This window comes from Apis cerana, linkage group LG6 (assembly GCF_029169275.1).
Source record: "Apis cerana isolate GH-2021 linkage group LG6, AcerK_1.0, whole genome shotgun sequence".
NCBI classification, from domain to species: Eukaryota; Metazoa; Arthropoda; class Insecta; order Hymenoptera; family Apidae; genus Apis; species Apis cerana.
In genome coordinates this window covers 6,871,651-6,893,044 of record NC_083857.1, presented here as the reverse complement: position 1 = coordinate 6,893,044, position 21,394 = coordinate 6,871,651, and the positions used below count along the sequence as shown (strand labels likewise).

Genomic DNA, 21,394 nt, shown 5'->3' with positions numbered 1-21,394 from the left:
GTGAACGAGTCTTCTAGAAAATAAACACGCGATAATAAATTTATCAAACAATCCGCTCCAATGATTTAAATCGTGGAATTTTTTTTTCGACACACCATGTGCGGTGTTGCCGATCGAGAGCACACACCGGTTCCACTGCTCTTGCGCGCGCACACGTGCGCGCACAACTTCTGCGCGCGCAACTCGCTAGGATCTTCCCAGGAAAGAGACCAATGGGAGAGGGAGAGGAAGGAGGAGGAGAAGTTCGTGGATACCTGAACGTGCAGAGAGAAGGAATCCCTTCGAGAGACACGTGCAGGATAGCAGATGTATCTCGTCTCAACACCTGCCAACCTGCGCAGATATAAAGAAAGAGAGAGAGAAGAGAGATGCACACAGCTGCCCTTCGAGACTGATTCAGCATAGAGAAACGATCTCCTTCTAAGAGAAGAGAGAGAGAGGTTTATTTCGACTGGTTACTTTTGTTCTGGGTGGGTGGTTGGACCGATAAAATGAAATCCAAGAACGGAGCGTGTGACGAGATTTCCTCTGTCAGGGAACAGAGCAGTTTTCTTTCTGGACACGAATAGAGGACCACCTTTTTTCCTTTTCCTTGAAACTTTTATACATACACGGATGTGGACATTGAATTTTGTGAGAGGCTAGAGGATAAATTTTTGGAATAAGAAGGGAATGGTTTGAAGGATGATATTCGAATTTTGTTTAAGATATTAATCATATGAAAGATGGAAATATATCCAGTGAATTTATATCTGTATTAGAAGATTGGAAATTTAAATTTTGCATAAGAGATTGACATAATGAATTGCCTTAATGGAAGAAGAAGAAGAAGAAGAAGATGGTTGAGATGGGATAAATATACAGGTAGGACGAAGTGAATTGGAAGAAATGGATTTTCATGTTTGAGATTTGAACTGCATGTAATATAGGAAAAAATGATTAATATTCATATGGCATTAATTATAAAATTAAATGCCATTTCCCCTGTAATAAATTTGAGTGATTTTGCTATAAACATTTGCATGTTTTTAGTAATTGCAATATCGTTTATTTCCAATATTATCTTATTATATTCTTATGTTTATGTATTAGCCTTTAAACGCGCGTTTAACTTTTATCTATTTGTAGAAAAATTATGCATACCGTTGAATGCGCGAAGCGTGATAACGAACGTGTTAATGTATTCTCCTGTGGAAATAATTTTTAAAGAAAATATAAGAAAATCGATTAATACAAGAATGGCTTTTGCATGGAGATAAATAAGCAGTTGTTACGCTATTCAAACAACTTGGCGCCTTTAACCGAGGCTTGACTGTGTGCAAATTTCATACTTATTAGTCACACTGTAACTAGAGGGATTGGGTTAACAATCTAAATCTTCGGTTACTGTAGTTCCATGTAACTTTAATAACCGGTACTATACTTCGTTTTAATACACGTTAATATTCGATGCTTTGTAATCAACCTGTCTTCAAATGATTAATAACCGGAACGACGTTTTTTCTGAATATTGTGTGCCTGGTTACAGAAGATAACCACTCACATATGTGTTTCTAAAATAATTTCATTCATTCTAAAAAAAATTGCATTAGTTCCAATAGCGGATTGAGCAAATGGATGGATATAATGAACATTTTAAAATTTATGAGCGGAATATTTATAAGATGATGCAGCGAAAATTTGAAAAAGTGAAATATTATGTTCATATTCATTAAAAAATGAAAAAACCTATATAAAAAAAAAAGAGAAAGTATAAAATATAAATAGTTTTTCTTGTAATATTCTTTTTTTATCTATCAAATAAAGTTATTTTCAACTATAATTAAATAATAATAATTATATATAAATTCCTATAATATAATAAGTATTACAAATCGAATAACACGATATAAGAGATAAACTTGAGTGAAAAATAAAAATAGAATCTACGAGTAATACAATAAAGAATGTTTTCATATCGCTGACGATGACACTGAGGAGAAAAACAACGCAAAATTATACATTAAAATTAATTCATTCTAATTCCTCAAGTCGATTCACAACTCATTGCAATGGAATTCTGGCCGCACTTTTATATTTCCAACGTTCTTTCGCAAGCGCATTTTTAAATTACGCGCCTTCCATATCATACCACAATTCACCAAGTATTTCTCGATAAACGACATACCTCGATGAATTCCACTTTTGAAGGAGAAAAGCAATCGTAAAAGAAACCATCATTTCACATTCATGCACGTTTACACGAAAGACGCGTAATTTCAAAGTCGCTTTCAGGATCGTCCATGCTACGATTCATCGTAGGTAATAATAAGTTGCCAATAACTCGAGCAAAAACGGACGCTTTTTCAGCCTGAGTAAAAGCGATTTACAATCTCGCGGATACGAGAATACCACCCGTTGTGATGGATGCGTCGTTTTCTCGAAACCAAGAATATTCCGCTTTTCTAACCGGAATTAATTCCGATAACGTTAGGAGCCCGACTGTGAATCGAGATTATTGATTATGAGCAAATGATTACTTTTCATAGAGGAAAGGAAATTCTAAATTCTAGACTTCATACATCAAAAAAGATTCTAATTCCAGTCAATTAAATAGGAAATTTTTAAATTTTCTGACGTAGTTTAATTTAATTTTCTGACAAATATAGGTTAAGATGGATATGGTAGCTAGATTAAAATGATTTGCAATATTTTAACATAAATAGGATACAATTATTGTGCATTTATACAAAATAATAACAAAATATAATGTAATAAAATATCGAATGGCAAATGTTGAAATTAACTCGAGTGAATGTTGAAAATTGGTTGAAAAATGTATGATTATGATGCGCAAACAAGATCCTCACGAGTCTCAGCTTTAGAAAATCGTAATTTCCGCTAGTTGACCTGTTGTGAGACCTAACTTATCAACAGTCGATTGACTTACTTTCCCTAGTGGGAACGGCCTACCCATAAAACGCGTGAGTTATTGTCTCGCGATTCTTAACTGTTTCGTGCGATTGTCTTTGCGCGGAAATACATGATAGAGGAACCTTAAAAAGGTTTTTATTGGATCGTTAAAGTGTTGAAGCGTGAGCATAAGTGAAGCCAGTGGCATAGTAAATGAGAATGAAGTTGTGAAATTGGATGGAAAACGATTTGCGGCTCGAAACGAATCGGTTTATGAGAAATTATGGTCGATGGAAATGAATCGTGAGAGTATTTGAAAGTGACTCAATCCTTTACCCATACCTTGTGTCACTTTGGTTCTTTATGAAAAATCATCGTTTTACTTGCGATTATTTGTTATATCTATAAATAATTTGATGTGTAAAAATTGTGTTTTTAATAAAAGAATATAAAGAAGAATTTTTATTTCGTTTATTATTGAAAAATATCGAATTTCAAAAATGAAAAATGATTAAAAATATCATAAATTTTTTAAATTAATAAAGAAACAATATTAAGTATCATAAATAAATTAAGATGAAAGATCCACTGGTCACGGTTTTTAAAAATGTTACACCTATTCAAGTTGAAAAAAGAAAGTAGAATCAAGTGATTCGGATCATCAAGACATCCAGTTAGAACGAATCGAGTTAAGAAGAAATGAATCGGAACAAATTTAAACCCCGAAGATTTATAGCCATTTATGCGTGCTTTGTATTCATGGTTTTAGATACCTGATTCGTGATGGAATTCATCATTCATATAGGAAACTTCTAGACTTTCAAAGTGGACTTGATATAAAAATAACCGATGTTATTCAAACCGTTGATTTTTTATTGTTCATCTTTTAATTTACAGTTATTTTTAATTAAAATATTTGGCCATGAAAAATATTCAATACATTTTATAAAAAAAATTTTTAATTAATAAAAAAAAATCTATTACTTATATACATATAAATTTAATTTTGAAATATTTTTTTATTTTTTAAAAATTATATAATAGTAATAAAATAATAATAGAGCATAATGAAAAATTATATTTTTACAACTTCAGGCCAATGAATAATTTTGTAATTAATTATATATATTTCTTTTTCAATTAGAAAATTTATCTATATTTTTTACAAATATTAATAGAGTAAATATTACAAAATTATTTTTCTTTTTTTAAAATTTCCTAAAAAACTTGTACTTTTCTTAAATTAAGTTTTTTTATAAATTCGAGAGTAAATTCACGATTCGCTGAGTATTTCATAAGTGGTCCACGAAATTGATATATATCCTAGAATTCAAGAAAGAATAATAATTCTTAAAATTGAGGTCAGTTGTCAATTATCTTGTTGGTCGATGAACTAAGCAAAATTACTTAATGACAACCATGATATGCAAATTATTAATTATATATATTATATCTAGCTTAACACGCAAAAAATCTTATTCTTAAATTGCCGAATAACGTTTTAGAATAGCAGATCATCACAAAATAATCATGGATAATAATTTAAATTCAATTTTCTCTGATAAATAATAACTCTGAATATTATTGCATACTATTAATATATTTTTTTAAAAATATATTTTCAGGAAACAATTAATTATTCTTAATTGTTTCATCGGATTTCAGTCAAAAAATGAAATTTTAATCTATTATCTAATAAAAAAAAACTTTAATCATAAAATGTATACGATTCTTCTAATTTTTATCTTTTTGTAAAATATGTCATAAATAAAAAAATAAAATTTTAAGAATACATTAAAAATATTTTCATGCTATTAGAATATACGATAAAATGAATTTATATACGTTCGTGAATTAACAATATTTTGAAAGTAAGTAAAAGTTTTTTGTATCTTTTAATCTTTAGTTAGTTTCTAAGCAGAATGTTCGCCAAATACTGACGCAAGTATACGAAGGATTTCCTAGTCGGGACGTTTTCACAAGTATTAATTAGCTAGTGGTCATTGATCGGTGAAACCGCTTCTGGTATTAGCAACAGATGGTTAACTCTTAACCTATTTCAGTATGTTACGACATGATATGGCTCGTCCGGTACGCTGCGAAAAATTCTACACGTTATTTTTTCCGAGTCTAATACACGTGACCAATTAACGATCGTGTTCCAGCAGCATGTACTTACGTGCTTTGACTCGATAATTGATTCGAAAAAAAAACGATAGAAAAAGAAAAAGAATTTTGTAAATTACATTGATGAATATTTTTATAAAAAAGAAAAAGTTTTCGAAATGATTTTATTATTTTTATAAAAGTAAATGGAAAATGAAAAATAGAATCTTGCATACCATCTCTTGGAAAGTATCAAATCTATCGAATTTCTTGCTACCAACTTCACAGAATTTAAATCGGAATACCTAACCAAGAAATCACAAAACCACTTCTCTTCTAATCTTTCAGGCCAGTCACTAAAAACTTCCATAAAGAAATTCAACTAAACATAGTAAAGAAACTACATATTACCAAAGTATTTTATAGTATTTTTCTTCTAGGAATCGATAAGTTTTCGAAAAAAAGAGAAAAAAAAGAAGTGGAACGCGATTCGTCTCGGTTGAAAAACAAGAGCTCATTTACCTTTTCTCCTGTAATGTTAAGGAAACAAGATGGAGGCTTTTCGCAATATACCAGCGTCCCCCTCGCAAAAAATGTCAACCGTATTACCTTTTTGCTCGAGTGGTCGCAATTTTTGTGTAAGTTAATTGCATGCCGTGCTCGGGGTGCGCAATTGATGCTCTTCTCTTCTGTATCGTGGAAATAAGTACAGAAACAGGTCCAAAAGAGACACGATCGACCGACAATGGTATCGAGGCGTGCTCCTGCTCGAGAAACACGCTGAATTCGAGCGAAAAGAGAACGAGGAAGGACCGGCTGGTTCTCTCTAGCGAGGGTAACGCGGCGAGAACACGAAGCAAACGACAAGTATAGATATACGCAGAGAACGAAGTGCGTCGTTTGACTGCTTTGACTGGCGTGCGCACGCAGCAGAAGGAAAAAAGGGGCTGTGCTCAAGTGGCGACGTCTGTTGCGGCCAAAGGACAGGGAGGAGTCAAGTGTTTGCTTGCCAGGCGAATTATTTTATTGCTGACTGGAGAAAGGTTATGTCGAATCGACTTTAAATCCCTTTTCGTTGAGTGTGACATTTGTTTCGTGCCGAAAAAAACAGTGACTAGATCGCGAGAAATGTTACCAATGAAATATATAGCACTATAACAAGGATAGTGAGGTTATGTTCGAAAATTTCTCAACGCTTTAATGAAATTTAGATATCTATCTTGAAAGCACGAAAAAAATGAAAAAAATTTTCAATCAGGAATACTTTTGATGATAATTGTTGATTATTATTGAAAGAGATAATCATTTTATCGAGAGAAGATTATATTTTAATATTATAAATTCAATGAAAGAAATAAATGCTTATTGAAAACATGTAAATTTCACTTTTTCACGTTCTAATTTCACCTTTCCTATTTAAAATTAAAATTCTGACATGAAAATTATCGTTTCAAATACTAAAAAAAAAAAAAAAGAATCACTCGAAGCACGAATGAGACTATTATTATAACACCAATCGTTGTTCTAAGAAGTACAATTTTTTCTATCATAATCAAACATTTAATAATCATGCAATTTCAAATTCGCGTGCATATCGATCGCATGTATAGTAACATGCATAGTAATTTTTGAAGAGTCAAGAAAAAATATAAAATATCATACAGATTATAGAATTATATAGAAATATTATAAAATTAAATAATTAAATAGCATAAGTAGACGATATGAATGGAACGAAACACATTAAGTGCACGAACAACATTCACATAAGACTGTCTGTGAGATGATCTGATCTGTCGCCTAGGGCAAAGAGAAACCTGCTCCGCTAGTTACTATTAATCGGAAATTGTTTAACTCGTCTGATTAACATCTGATTGGTCTATAAGTATACAGCGTGCAATAACGTCCGTTGTTATCAGTCGGAAATGTATAATCCCATACCTTAATATGATGCTACTTCTCTTTCAGCACATAATCATTTAGAACACATCCAGAACATTGAAACAACTTTATCGTATTACTGATTGCACGACTCTTTCATTTGTGAAAATTACACCCACTAAACTTTATCACCGTTATGTGCGTCGTCATCTAATATTACATGCGCGAAATTGAAATGCGCATTTGAATTCAGACACTGATCCCTCTGGTGGTGAAATAGAGTACTTGACTTGTGATCCGTAGGGTCGAGAAAAACAATGAATCATGGTAAGGGTTAGATTGAAATAAAGAGATGGGATTTCTTTTGTAGAGTTTGACTCTCCGAAGTACTTTCAAGATGAATGACTAACACACTGCGTAAATATCTTTTAATTTTTTATTCTAATCGATCAAAAGAAAAAAAAAAATTAATATTCTTCGACTGTATAAAAACTTAACCTATAATTTCAGATAATCATTGCATTATTAAGTAAAGAAAGTTATTTATAGAAATATCGAAAGAAAAATCTTTAAATCTTAAAATATTACACAATAATAATAAAGAAACGATTTAATTTCTAGGTCAATTTTTCTTCCTTTTGTAAAAAAGGAAACTATAATGTGCCGTACCGGTTGACATCATTATCATTACCACTTTTGCATAAAAGGAAATTGAAATCGCTCTTTAATCAAGCATACAGTGTAAGGAGAAAAACGATCAAGAAAACACGTCAACAACGGATTGGAAAATTAGAGCAGAGATGAGCGCGTGCAATGGATTCGGAAAGATCTGTCATCGCTTTCGAAAATTTCTCCCTTTTTCCTCGAGGCAAGCGAAAGACCCCTTTACAACTACCCAAGTTGCGGGGAAGCTACGAGAAACGGCCCTGATGGCCTGTAAACAAGTGAAACAGAACTTTCACGGCCACGAGCTCGACCTGGTCACTTCGTTTTAGGTGTACAGATATTACATATATAGTACATACGAGGTCGGACAAAAAACGAAGCAGAAACAGCAACGGTTATCCCAGCCTGGCTCTGTGAGAGCAGAATCGACGCATAAAAAAGAAACAGGTTATCGAATTAAAGCGATACCGGTCCCGAGACGCGTAATTTCTATCCCCAGGCCATTCCAGAATAATATTTGGAGGGCAACGGTACACGCCTTGGGCGAATCTTTCAATATTTTCCATCTTTGATTCTCGATTTATCGTTTCTATTCCAAACATATAGCGAACGTTCGTATTCGCGGATGAAAAAATGGTGGATATTATTTGTTTACAGACACGTCTTTCCACTATAGTACCATGGAAACCCAGGCGAAAAAATGCTTCGCTACGCAATAAGATCGTTTTCGTTTACTTACGAACTCGGATGGATCATATTACACCTCGACGCCATGGTTCGGAGATGTTCAAGATAGTGTCTAGGACGCGTGACGAGCATACACTTTTCTAACACACTCCAATGGATTTTCAGTTAGATAATAATAAAATTCAAAAAAAAAGAAAAAAAAAAGAACATGTTTATCGATTGCACGTGCGAAAAGTATAGTGTAAAAGTAAACGTTTCGCGGAAAAAGGTTATGTTACGCGTTCAACCGCGAAATATAGTATCATGATTGTATACTAAATTACACAATTACGCGTTACAGAGAAACGAGTTGGAAAAATATAACAATGAAATGTGTAAATTGATTTTATATCATTACTTTATTGCTTTTTTTCACGTTAATGTTCTACAAGAATCTTATCATTTCAATATTTGCAATTACGACACAATGACTATGTTTTCTCTGCAATATCGATCACTTTATCGTGTTATTTATAATAGATTAATTTATTTATCTGTCGATCGAACAATGTTAAAACTTCTAAATGTATAAGCAAAAAAAATTAAAGTTATATACGTATGTATATAAACTGACACGTACTCTACACACATGTGCGATCGTTAAATTTTTCGTCACTTTCGTGTAGTTTGCCGCGTTTGTTTCTATTTCCCACACACACGTGTCTTTCTACCCTCCTGCAGCAGTGACAGTGAATTAAAACAACACTTCGTGTGCTCGTGTCCGCTTATATTTAGAGCGTGGATGCACAAGAAAACGTAAGAGGCTACTTGGTAAGAGCGGAGTCACGTTGCTTATAACGTTACATGATATCGATCGCCAGACTGTTATCCGATAACGAAAGTTATTACTAATGTATCAATAAAGATTACTTATTATTTTTTTACTTTTGTATCAGATAATAATGCAAGTTATTAATATGTAAATTGAATGTATGTTTTCTGAGCAAAAATATTCCTTCCGCAGGAATCAAATAAAGATTTTTACGAATAAGAAACGAAGACAATCGGCTTTGTCTGGTGTAGAAAAGTCAATATTATCGTGTCTATTGGTACGAATAAAGACCTTATGTACCTCGACTGTTTATAAATGGAATGATATTTCAGAGAAAAATTAAATTCGTTAATTTGTTTTTAAAAAACAATAATGATTTTCGAAGTACATAAAAATGACTAATGTATTAATTAAAATTTTCAATAATTGAAATAATCTATGACAAAAATTCTGAGAATCCTTGTACCTGAACCCTAATATTTTCTTCCCGATCATTTCTTCAAAAGTACACCGTTAAGGTGTACTTTACATATTTTATCGAAGTATGATAAACAACATGGTTGACACTTTTCTCGGTATGGTAATGTTTTGCACTGTAAATGTGAGACCATTGTCCGTTTGTCAATACAAGGTACCGTATGTGCACCAGTGCGATCAGACTGCGCTTTCGTTATACAAATGCACTCGCAAACGTATATGGTTCCCTTCTCGTGACTCGCATTCACTATGATCAAATAATAAAATAATGTCAACCGAATACTTATTTTCTTTTAAAAGATAAAAAATTTAAATGCTCATACGTTTTAACGACTTTTTTTCAATTTTTTCTCAAGAATAAATATAAATGTTCTCCTAACCTAAAATAATCTAAACCTTTACGCTTCTGAAAACACTATAATAATGCACTGTGCGCATCATCAGTAAGACTGTATTCGTTATTACACGTTTAACTTATGTACAGTTTACATATACATGTTGATGAATACACGTGCGTACGCTATTATGAGTAGACAAGCGTGAGATTCCTGGACAGACGCTTCTCGGCTCGTGTATGCATCTGCATTTGCGTCGAATGAGGTTAACGTTAATGAGGCACAAACATCTCCAGACACTGTAGTCAGACCTTCCCTTTTATTCACCCTGTCACGAGCCCTTGCGGCTATACTGCGCGTGCACACCATTGAAAGGTGATTTTTTCAAACCGACCATTCGTTCGTTCTACTCGATCAACGAACTACAACTACGTGGTCAACGCACGCGGCTTTGCGAGGAAACAGCCGGTTCTGACACACAAAGGGTTTCGAAAGATTTTAGAAATAATTTACGATTTCACGCATTACAAAAATTCTTATTAGATTCGTTAACAATATCGGAATGGCGCATGTCAAAAATAACATAACCTCTAAATATAAATAATATTCCTTCGTGTAAAGAATGTTCATTTTGAAGATCAGAATATATCATATCACATGCAAGGTAATAAATCATTGCATAGGAATAATTAATATCGCTTCAAAAACTTTCTCTATATTGCACAGAGAAATTAAGATGAAAGATTTGAAAGGATCCATTAACGAACAAAACAAACCCTACCTTACCATCGAAACAAAAAGCGATACGAAAATGTTCGATATATATATGTATGTATATATATATGTATATGTATATATATATATATATATATATCCAGGTAGAAATCTTTTGAATCGTGTCTTCTTTCCAAAGACTATATATCACTGGTCTTGGGTCACCAATAAATACAAGGTGTACGGTGCCTGTGTACCGTTACATTCGTTCTAGAGACTGGTCCTTATCAAATGCACGTTATTGCATAACATTTAAGTATCAAAATGTGATATCGAAAAGTACTTACTCCATACAGAGATTTCAATTTTACGTGATTAAGGGCAGGCACATCCACCATGGAACACTTAAGAAGAATAGTCGTAGTTTGGCTGGGCATTTTTCTGCAAGCCTCTGTTCACTTGTCACGTGTAACAAAACTGGCGGCACGACACTAGCGTGGGAAACGTCCATTGGTGTCCGCGACTATGATCTATCGATATCGTCTTACACAAGCTTTAAAACGCAGACCGGTAGGCACGAAAGGAAAAAATGAAAACAGAACTAGGTTATATCGGTTATTACAATGTTACGATAGATACACAAAATTGTTAAGATTCTCAAAAAGGATAATCAATAAATGCCGAGGGAACACAAGCATTCGACGAGTATAAAAATTCGAGTTCTCGTTTTCGCGGCAGTGAACGAATGGCAGTGCACCGTTACCGATCAAATTTTAGATATAACGATGTTTCGTTTTCTTTTTCTTTCAATGGACTAACAATATATTCGATCGTCAACATCTATAATCACGCATCTATCACACAATCATTTAAACGTGCTCGTAATAGAGTTCCTCCCGTACCGAACATGCTCTTGCCTGCTCGCCTAACTGACTGACTGGTTTTCACTCACTCTCACACAACGCGAAACCGAGTGGAATTGTAGCCACATCTCTCCCCACCGTGAACCCTTCCTTATCCCCTCCACAGAAGTCAGAGCCAATCGTTGCCGCAAAGAACGCATATACGTGTGCGTGCACACGTTTAAAGCTTCACATGCGAAAGTGCGTGTCAGTGCACTGACACTGATGCATGTATGCTGAATTTTCATGTTTGCGTGTATACGTGCATGCATGTTTTATTCCACAAATGTATAGAATATTACGATGAAAGAATATACGGAAGAAAATTGGTAGAATTGATTTCGTCGAAAAAAGATGATTTAAAATGAAATAAATAAAGCGTGACGTGAATCGCGTTTGCTTGTGAGATTTAGGCGAAGAAAATAACGGATTTTTCGTGACGTCACTTTACGATAAAAAGTGAATCAATCTGTGGAATATTTTGATAGTTTCTTCCTAAATTCGTCCAATGTTACTATTTATACATAATTTTTTGCATAAATTAATAGATACATTATTTTTCTCGATTCTTCATTTTCTCAACGATTTCTCAATTATAAAAATATGAGGTTAGGTTATGGAAATAATTATAATTAATAAAATTTGCGATAAAATTAAATATAAAATATAATAAAAATTTTTAATTAAGTAAAAATTAAAAGACATAAATTGAGTATGAAATATATTTTTAAATTGAGAATAAATTGATTATGAAGATGATTAAAAAGATAAATTTTCTTTAGACAAACACAAAAGAAAATAGATTAATAGAACTCAATTATGTCGTTATATGTGCGTATGCAAACTACATATTACGCAACATTTAATATAAGTAAATGCACTTTCACTGTCATCTACCGGTTTTAATTACATGATGAAAGGAAATTTCGAATCTGATCAATCTATTTATCCACTTTTGCTTCGATTTATATTAAGAAAAATTTTTTTAAATAGAAATATGTATATTTATAGGCATTACGAGATTAATTTTTATTGACGAAACAATATAAAATTCTCATAACTGATGATGATCAGTAATTTCATTTCTAATGAAATACTACGAGATTCGACCATGTATTTAAATTCGTGGAAACATGACTCATTCATTCATTCATAAGAAATCATTGATAATATTTAATCTAATTAATATTAAATTTAATTTTAAAAAATTCAAGAAAGATATATCTATCTCCTATTCAATAAAAATTATTAATAATATTTATAAATTAATAAATAAATTAATTTTATTTATGTTTCAAGATTTCCTCAAATTTCAAATATTTGATTCAAAATTCTTTTATTCTTGTAAAAAGTTTTGAAAATTATTCTTTTGATATATTTTATTGTAAGATAATTTTTGTTTAATAAATACCTTGAGAAATAAATTTTTTAATAGAAACAATGAGTAAATTTTGAAATTATTATTTATCATAGGAATAAATTTATCTTTATAAAGGTATCGTCAATATTCACAAACTTATAATATGTAATTATTTGTAATATAAAAGATATAATAAGATAAGATATATAATCATTTACAATCGTTATCAAAGATTAAAATAAACAATTTAAAAGGCAACAAATTAAAATTATTCTTTCATGTTACTATGAATATAAAAACCAAATTAATTATCACAAAAACAGTTATTTCCACTGATGCCACATTTGTGAAACATCCATGATAAGAAAAGGGAAATAACGCATCAAAGGATAACTCGTTTTTTCCTTTAACGATCAACGGAAAGTCTAAAGTCACATATAACTGTCACTATGTTGCGTTATCCATACAGAATACACATTGTTTAGATGTAGGTCGACTTAACCTATATAATTTTTAAATTGGCAAAATTCGAATACAAAACTTTGTAAGATTTCGAAACTTTTGAAATTCTCGAAACAAAATTTTTTAAACATTATTTTTAATTTTACCAATAACTTCTTATTCCAATAAAATCTTCAAAAATTTCGATTTCTGAAATCCTTCAAACTTTTGTAATCGATCAATGGTAAGAATAATCATATATTTGCCTTCCATTAAATTTTCATTCGTAGAAACTATCGTAATATTAATCAATTTTATTAATTAAATAAAAATAAATTCACTTTGTCACAACGTTCTCTTTATTATTTACTTTTGAATACAGAGAATTTGGAATCAAAGATTCATTTTTCGGTTTCAAAATTTCGAGCGTCATAATTGTACGATCACGCGCAAATGGCGCATGCGCCTCCTGCGCGCATGAAACAGGAAGAACAACGGCGGACATATTTTTTTATTTCTCGGATCGAGCGTGACCGCATGTTACGCTGCTTCGCCACGTTTTATCGGCTTAAGATCAATGTGTCAAAGTTATGCCACGCATTCGTATCCGAAGGTGATACGAGCTGGACGTTATCCAACGACCGCACAGAGAAAACCGCAGACAACTCGATCGCCCGGCAGATTCTAGTTACGAGACAGGTGACGAAGTTTTCTTCCTTCCCTCTGCACTTGCCGACATCGCTCATTTGGGCGGGGATATAGCGTAGAAATAGTAACGATACGTGTTTTGAAAATATATTGGCAGTAAACATCGATGTTTTTACCATCGACATTCGGAGATCGATATATTGAAAGTAACAATATTTTTCTGATGGATTTCAATGTTTTTAGTTTTTTTGAGGTTAGAATTTAATACTTGAGCTCGGGATATGGATAAGTTTGATTATTTTTGTTTTTTTTCTTGTTATGTCTGGTGTTCTCATTATTCTTTGTCATTTGTAATTATTTTAATTGTAAAAATTATTGTCGAATTGTTTGTAAATTGTAATTTGACGGATAGGATAGAAAATGGTAAGCAAGAAAAGTAAAATTTAATTTTTATTATATTTTATTAAGACAAATTTTTTTCAATAGAATTAAATCGGTATTAAATTATTGTAATTATTATTTATATATAATTTAACATTAATTTAATAAATTTTCAGTAAAGCATTAATTATTTCAATCTTTTAGAAATTACGTATAAAGAATTATTAATTTTTCATATTTTTATAGCATATCCAATATTCCAACTGATTACAAATATATACAATTTTAATAATAATAATATTTGCAGAAAGAAGATAAATAAAATTATGGAAATATTATGTAATTAAAATAATAGTAACAAAAAATTTATATAATATTATTAAATTTCAATTATGTTTCAATAATCATTTATATCACATAAAGTAGAAGAAAGAAATTTATATTAATTGCTATTACTAATATATGCGATTAGATTAGATAATTATATGCTGCTTCGAATCGTACCAAATGAATTTCAAAAAACTTTACGCTTAAAAAGAACACTTAACATTAATTTCTACATTTGAATGCGTACATTAACATAAATATCTAAATCTCTTTTAATTTCTAACATTCAATTATTTAATATTATATTAAATAGATAAATATTATAATTATAAATAAGAACTCGAAGAACCTGTATCGACTGGTCCAACAATTCATCGAATTATTTAGCTAATATTTATATAAAATATTACAATCAAGATTAATAGCTGAGATATTATTTAAAACGAATTATAAGCAATTCTATACCTTCAATTTTATTAAAACTATATAAATTAAAACTCCAACGATTTAATATCTAGTAATATTAAATTAACATAAAATTAGATTATTTAAATAAATGCTATAATAGTTAATAAGAACGTCATGAATATTTGAATAATAAAAGTTATAATTATAAAATGTTTTCTATACATAAAAACAAAAAATATTTATGTATTAATACGTGAAAAATAAGTAAATTTTTTCTATTTGAAAGAAATAAACGAGCAATGCAAAGCTTTTCAAATTAGAAAAAAAATTATTTATTACATACACTTTTTTAACTCATCCATTCTCAAATCCTTGTTCACATATTTTTATTTTTCTAAATCTTATTGTGAAAATCAATTCATTGTCTCTTCAAGAATTATTTTATTTCATTATGAAATATATGATAATCGCGTCATCAAATTTTATTTATAAACTTACAACGAATAATAACTCAACGAATATTGTGTCACCATTTCTTTAATGTGACAGGTGGCATTGGAATGCTAATATATTTAAGAATAAAAAATTGTTCTTGAGAGTATTTTTTTGCAAATAGATCCCCAATATATTCTTACATATTCTTTGAATCGAAGAACGATTTTCATACATGCAACTTTCACATTGACACTCGACGAGCGACATACAATACAGAAGAGCACGCAACAAGTATGCATACACGTACTCTTATACCCTACGTATATTTGCAATTATCGAACAACTCGAGAAAATAACGACTCGCGTAATCGTTCAATTTTCCCTCGATTACGCAATTATGACCCCCCAATAATCCATCATTAATCTATCATTTATCCTCGCGGACCGAAAAGTCATCAAAAGCCAAAAATCGCAGAAATCGGATTTCCAAACTTTCCACCTTCGTTTTCCAACTCCAATCTCGCCAATCTTGTAATAAATTCCCCCGTAAATAGGAAAACGACGTTGCACGAGCAAAGTAGCAATAAAATCGTGGAATCGTTCGAAAAATTGGAAACTGCAATCCACTTTCTTATCGGTTAAATATTTATCAACGTTTCTATCTGTTTTACGAGCCTACATTTTCACAGTGACACAAATTTTTTAAAATGTCACGGTTTCACCATTGCCGATGACAATAACGTCAATTAAAAATGTTCGCAAATTGTTGGCAATATTGTCGGAGAGTATTTTGTACAAACAATTGAAAACACGGATGAATACGAGCATACTGTAATGAATGCAAATTTATGTTTTGTGCATATGCACTGATAAGAGTGAAAGAGAAGAAGAAAGAAAGAAAAAAATTCGCAATTTACAAATTTTAATTTGCAAATAAGCCGCGAATATTTTTCAAATACGTGTCTTTCTACGCTTTATTTCATATGAATTTAATAAAATGTAATTCTAATTTAAAACTAATCCATTATTGTTTGACTGCATAATTATTGTGTAAGAAGGAGAAGTATAAAACTATTTGAAATATTGCCGAACGTTGAAATTTATTCGATAATTTGTTCGATTATGGGAACAGTGGACAGTTAATTCTCACACAACGTGTTAATTGGAAAAAATAAACGTTGATAGAATTCTGATCAATTTTCTCGATCCGTTCAAACGACACGTTTCAAAACATCATTTATTCGATGAAAATTCCATATTTGTTCACTATCGTGATATATTGATTGTAACGAGTTAACGAATATTTGCATTTTTTCTACAAATATTTACTTTGCACATTAGTTTCTGGATTTTCTACGTTCGTGAAATTTACACGTAAAGGAATAATAATTCGTATAATATTTTTGCGCACCAAGTTATTGACTCCAGATAAAACGATGTTTACCCTTCAGTGATACTCGTGTATGAATTATGCCGAGAGATCGTTCTTTTTATCGAATATTCTTATATCGACACTTTATGTGTGAAACAAGAACAAAGTGTAACACATGAAATTCTCTTTAACACTCGTTATCAACGGATGCAGCTCATCAGAAATTACTGTTCGAGTGATTGATTTATTCTTTAACGCACACATTAACGTAAACATAAACATTTGGCTTTCGTATAATAAACTCGAATTAAATAGATTTATTTGTCAATAACAATAATTCTTATCGAACAGTTGATAAAAGTTGAAAAATTCGATATTAAAATCGAACTGCACATTTTTGAGGATAATCATTTTATAATAATTATACCGTATCGATATATGGTAAAAAAATATTTTGATCGATATACCAATCAAAATAAAAATAATTAAAGATAATTTTTTAATTCTAAAATTCTTAATTTTCAAATTTTCGGATAAGAGATTTCTGATATTGAATCGATACAAATTGATACTTTTATATCCCCCTCAAACATATGAATACAAAAAAGTGGGAAAGTATTATCTCTGCGTCTCCCTCTAATTTTTCCCTCACGAGGAGAGGTCGCTTTTTACGTTGGAAGACTTTGGGCAACGTAAGTGGACAACAACAAGGGGGCCGCGGATCCTATTATGCCGCCGCGTGGGTGTTTCAATGTGTGCACGAGATTCGAGCACGTCTTTGTTGGCGAGAGAACCGTGTTGAGGGAGGAGAAAAAAAAAAAAAGAAGGAAACGACGACGTGGAGGAAGAGAGCACAGAGGTGTGCTCCTTGCCTGGCCAGACAGCTGTCTGACCTGATTCTACGAAAGGGTTTCCAATCATGATGACAAGGTGGGCGAGTGTTTCAAAGAACGAGTCACTGGCCAGATGCATTACTGTGAGAAACGCGACTGTGTTTCAAAAGAAAAAGAAGAAGAAGTAGAAGAAGAAGAAAAAAGACTAGAGTCGAGTTGGTCGGGGTGAAAAACCTGGGGATCTCGCCTCCATGTGGTGTTTTTTCGATTTTCGAGTCGATATTCGTGCGCATTTAGCCACTTTCCAGCTTTTTTTAATCGTTTACACGCGTATTCCTCTGTATTCCTCGTGATACATGAATATAACCAAATGCACGAACGTCAAATTGCTACGAATTCTACGAATTTCACGAATCTGTGCTTTTTCTTTTTTTTCTTTTTAATATCAAAAATACAAAGAGATTAAAAAAAGGAATATTTCTCGCGTGAATACATCGGTCAAATTCGCTCTCTGGACGTTTTCTTCTTCTTCTTTTTCTTTAAAAAAAAAAAAAGGAAAGTGAAAAACGTCCACGTCAATTTTATTTGAATCGCCGGATGAGACGAAACAGCGCTAACATTTTCCGGCAAGAAAAAAACTCGTACGATCTTTTTTTCGCATTGCTATTTCGAGGAAAAGACGGCGCTTTGACACTTTTGATAGATACCATTCTTGGAATAAGTAAGGGCCCGTAATAATAAGGCAGAGATGGTTAATTGGCGATAATATTCACAAATTGAACGACATAGGATCAAGAGAAAGGTCATTTTCGTCCCGTCTCTGACGATCAAACGTTTCTCGAATTAATTGTTTCATCGAGAACAACAAGGATCGATCTCGCAAAGAATTGCAGAAACGTATGTACGTGTTCGCAAAGTGAAATAGATAGTCATGATTTCACCTGGCACGCAATTTCACACGTGATCAACTACTATTAATGACTCACTCACATGTCGGAAATCCGTATGAGCACCTGTAACAGAGATTCTGCAAAAGATTGACTAATTCAATTGCTGATCCAAAGGAGAATTTTATATTCTGTTCGTAATCAGAACGTATATTTTTTTTTAAATAAAAACGAGCGTAATTTTTATTTAATAAAATTTTCATCGTAACGAAACAATTAATATTTTAAAGTAAAAAATTATTCGATATTCTTCTTCTTAATAAAGTTAAAGAAATCAACTATTACTTATGGATCCCAAATTTTTTGAAAATTAAATTACACAATTTCTTCGATCAGTGGTGTTATATTACTTACAACCATCTCCAATCTCTAAAGCTATAAACACCTGAAAATTATATATTCATCTCAAAAATAAATAAACACTAGATTATGAACATTCATTCGACAAGTATAGATGTAAATATAAAAGTATCTCCTACAATTTAGAAATATAACAAATTGATTTACTTTTAAAATCAGAATCGACGTTGCTTTCCCATCAGCTTAATGAAAAAAAGCACAACGAGATAACACGCATACGTATCTGTGTAGAACGATTGTTGAAAATGGAACGCAGTTAACACGCTTTAAGAGTTAATCGCGAAACGAGGGTGATTCATCCGCGTGATTTCTCGCGCGATGAAAAAGAAAGGAAACCTCTCTTAAGGCCAATGTAACGCGATGTAATGTCCCCCTGGAAAGAAAGAAAGGAAACCTTTCTCCGCTCTGGATGCCGCTATGCCCAATAAAACACACTTCCGTGGTTTTTAAAAACACCCGACTTTCCGCAATTAAGATAAAACCGATCTTTCGAAAACATTCGGAGAAAACGATTTCCTTTATCGGATGAGAAACCGGATGAAGGTTGTAGAGAGACAGATAAACGCCGATTTTCGGGAACGGGAACAATGAACAATAAGAATTTTGGAGAAAGGATAAAGAGATTGGCGATGCGTGATCGTTTTATTATCGCCGATTTTCATACCGAGACGAAGAGCGCAAATTTTGTCGAGGCGTTAACTTTATACGTGTTGTTAACAGTGATTCTCAATCTAAAATTTTAATCGAAATAAATTTATTTCAATCTCAGTTTAGTCTTATTATCATCGTTCGAATAAAGATAAGTTATTTTATTCGATTAATTGAATTTCTTTTTCATCTTTATTCTTATTAAAAAGTGCCCTTTCTTATCAATTATGCTCTATTGCCGATTTAGGCGAGACGAAGCGTAAATTTCGAGGCGTTATTAACAGTGGTTCTCAATATAAAATTTTAATCGAAATAAATTTATTTCAATCTCAGTTTAGTCTTATTATCATCGTTCGAATAAAGATAAGTTATTTTATTCGATTAATTGAATTTCTTTTTCTTCTTTATTCTTATTAAAAAGTGCCCTTTCTTATCAATTATGCTTTATTGCCGATTTAGGCGAGACGAAGAGCGTAAATTTTGTCGAGGCGTTATTAACGGTGATTCTCAATCTAAAATTTTAATCGAAATAAATTTTTATTTCAATCTATCTTACGCTTTATTATTATTGTTCGAATAATGATGTATTTGAAAGATAAATTATTTTATTCGATAACTGAATTTCTTTTTTTTCTTTATTCTTATTCCGAATAAAAATCCTTTTCTTATCCGACATCGATTACGTATTATCGTAGAAATACAAAACGAGCCAATATTCTCAAATAATATTTGCTTATCGAAATATTTTCGATTTTTAACATTTTATCTAAGATTACTTCAAGTTCCCCTCGTGCCTATGCACTCGTATCGAACGTGTATTAATTAAAATAATTAAAACGAAGATATCGATATAGAAGATAGTCGTGCATCAATGATTCCAAACGCAATAAGTGCAAGTGACCGTTTTATCGTGGTCAGCTGTGCGATTGTGCCATTTCTAAACGCATTCTCAGCCGATGCATACCCGGTGAATGGCAATAATGCATCAAGTATAAGGCGCGCACGCGAAAGTAATGCGTAAAACGTAAATAAATCATGGGAGAAAGCGATGCATGTTCCTTTCTTGTTTTCGAACAGATCTGACATCTGTTTTATCTCCTCTTCGATTTTTCTTTTTCTTCTCTTTTTCGAAAGAGAAAAAAAAAAAATAATTATCGGAGAAAAATAATCGTTATTTTGAAGTAGAAAAAAAAAGGAAAAGGAAGAAGAAAAATCCTGGCCAATCCTTGATTATTATATCTCTTTTCTTTCCTTTGAAAAAGAAGTGAAGATATAATCATCGAAATTATAGTTTGGATCGATAAGATGACTATTTTCACTGAATCACACGCGAAGCGGAACGATCAGCATAAAAATTATATAATACACAGAAGGTGAAATCTTGAAAAAGGTGTTGCATTAAATAACAATTACTTTCTCCTACGGTCTAATGTTAATTTTATTATTTGGAAATAAAAGTGGAAATTATAGTGCGACGATGAGAGAAAATTGGATTGAAAAAGTCAGAGAATTATGAATATTCGTGCGAAAGTTTTATTTTTGCAAAGATCAGTTGTTTTGAAATGATGAAATTTATCTGGAAAAATAAAAAATTCTTGGACGAGCGTATCCTTGCATCGATACGAGATTTAATATCGAAACTTTATTTCTTTCTGAATCATCTTTTATTACTAGAAAATAATAATAATAATAATAATAATAATAATAAATATAAAAGATAAAATCCGATCGAACAATTTAAAAAAGAAAAAAATTGAAGAAAA

General features: G+C 31.6%; 1 protein-coding gene and 1 long non-coding RNA gene across 3 annotated transcripts in view; one reads left to right on the top strand and one right to left on the bottom strand.

The window, feature by feature from the left end:
• The window catches only part of LOC107992577 (probable serine/threonine-protein kinase dyrk2), a 203,119-nt gene that overhangs the window by 49,774 nt on the left and 131,951 nt on the right, over positions 1-21,394 (bottom strand).
• Positions 4,980-8,436, top strand: LOC107994656 (uncharacterized). 2 transcript variants are annotated; one of them, XR_001765364.3, is made up of 3 exons: positions 5,036-7,296; positions 7,501-8,075; positions 8,203-8,436. It is a non-coding gene; the product is annotated as an uncharacterized LOC107994656 (long non-coding RNA). The 2 variants fall into 2 exon arrangements; XR_009830071.1 differs by having other exon boundaries at positions 4,980-7,296; positions 7,501-8,436.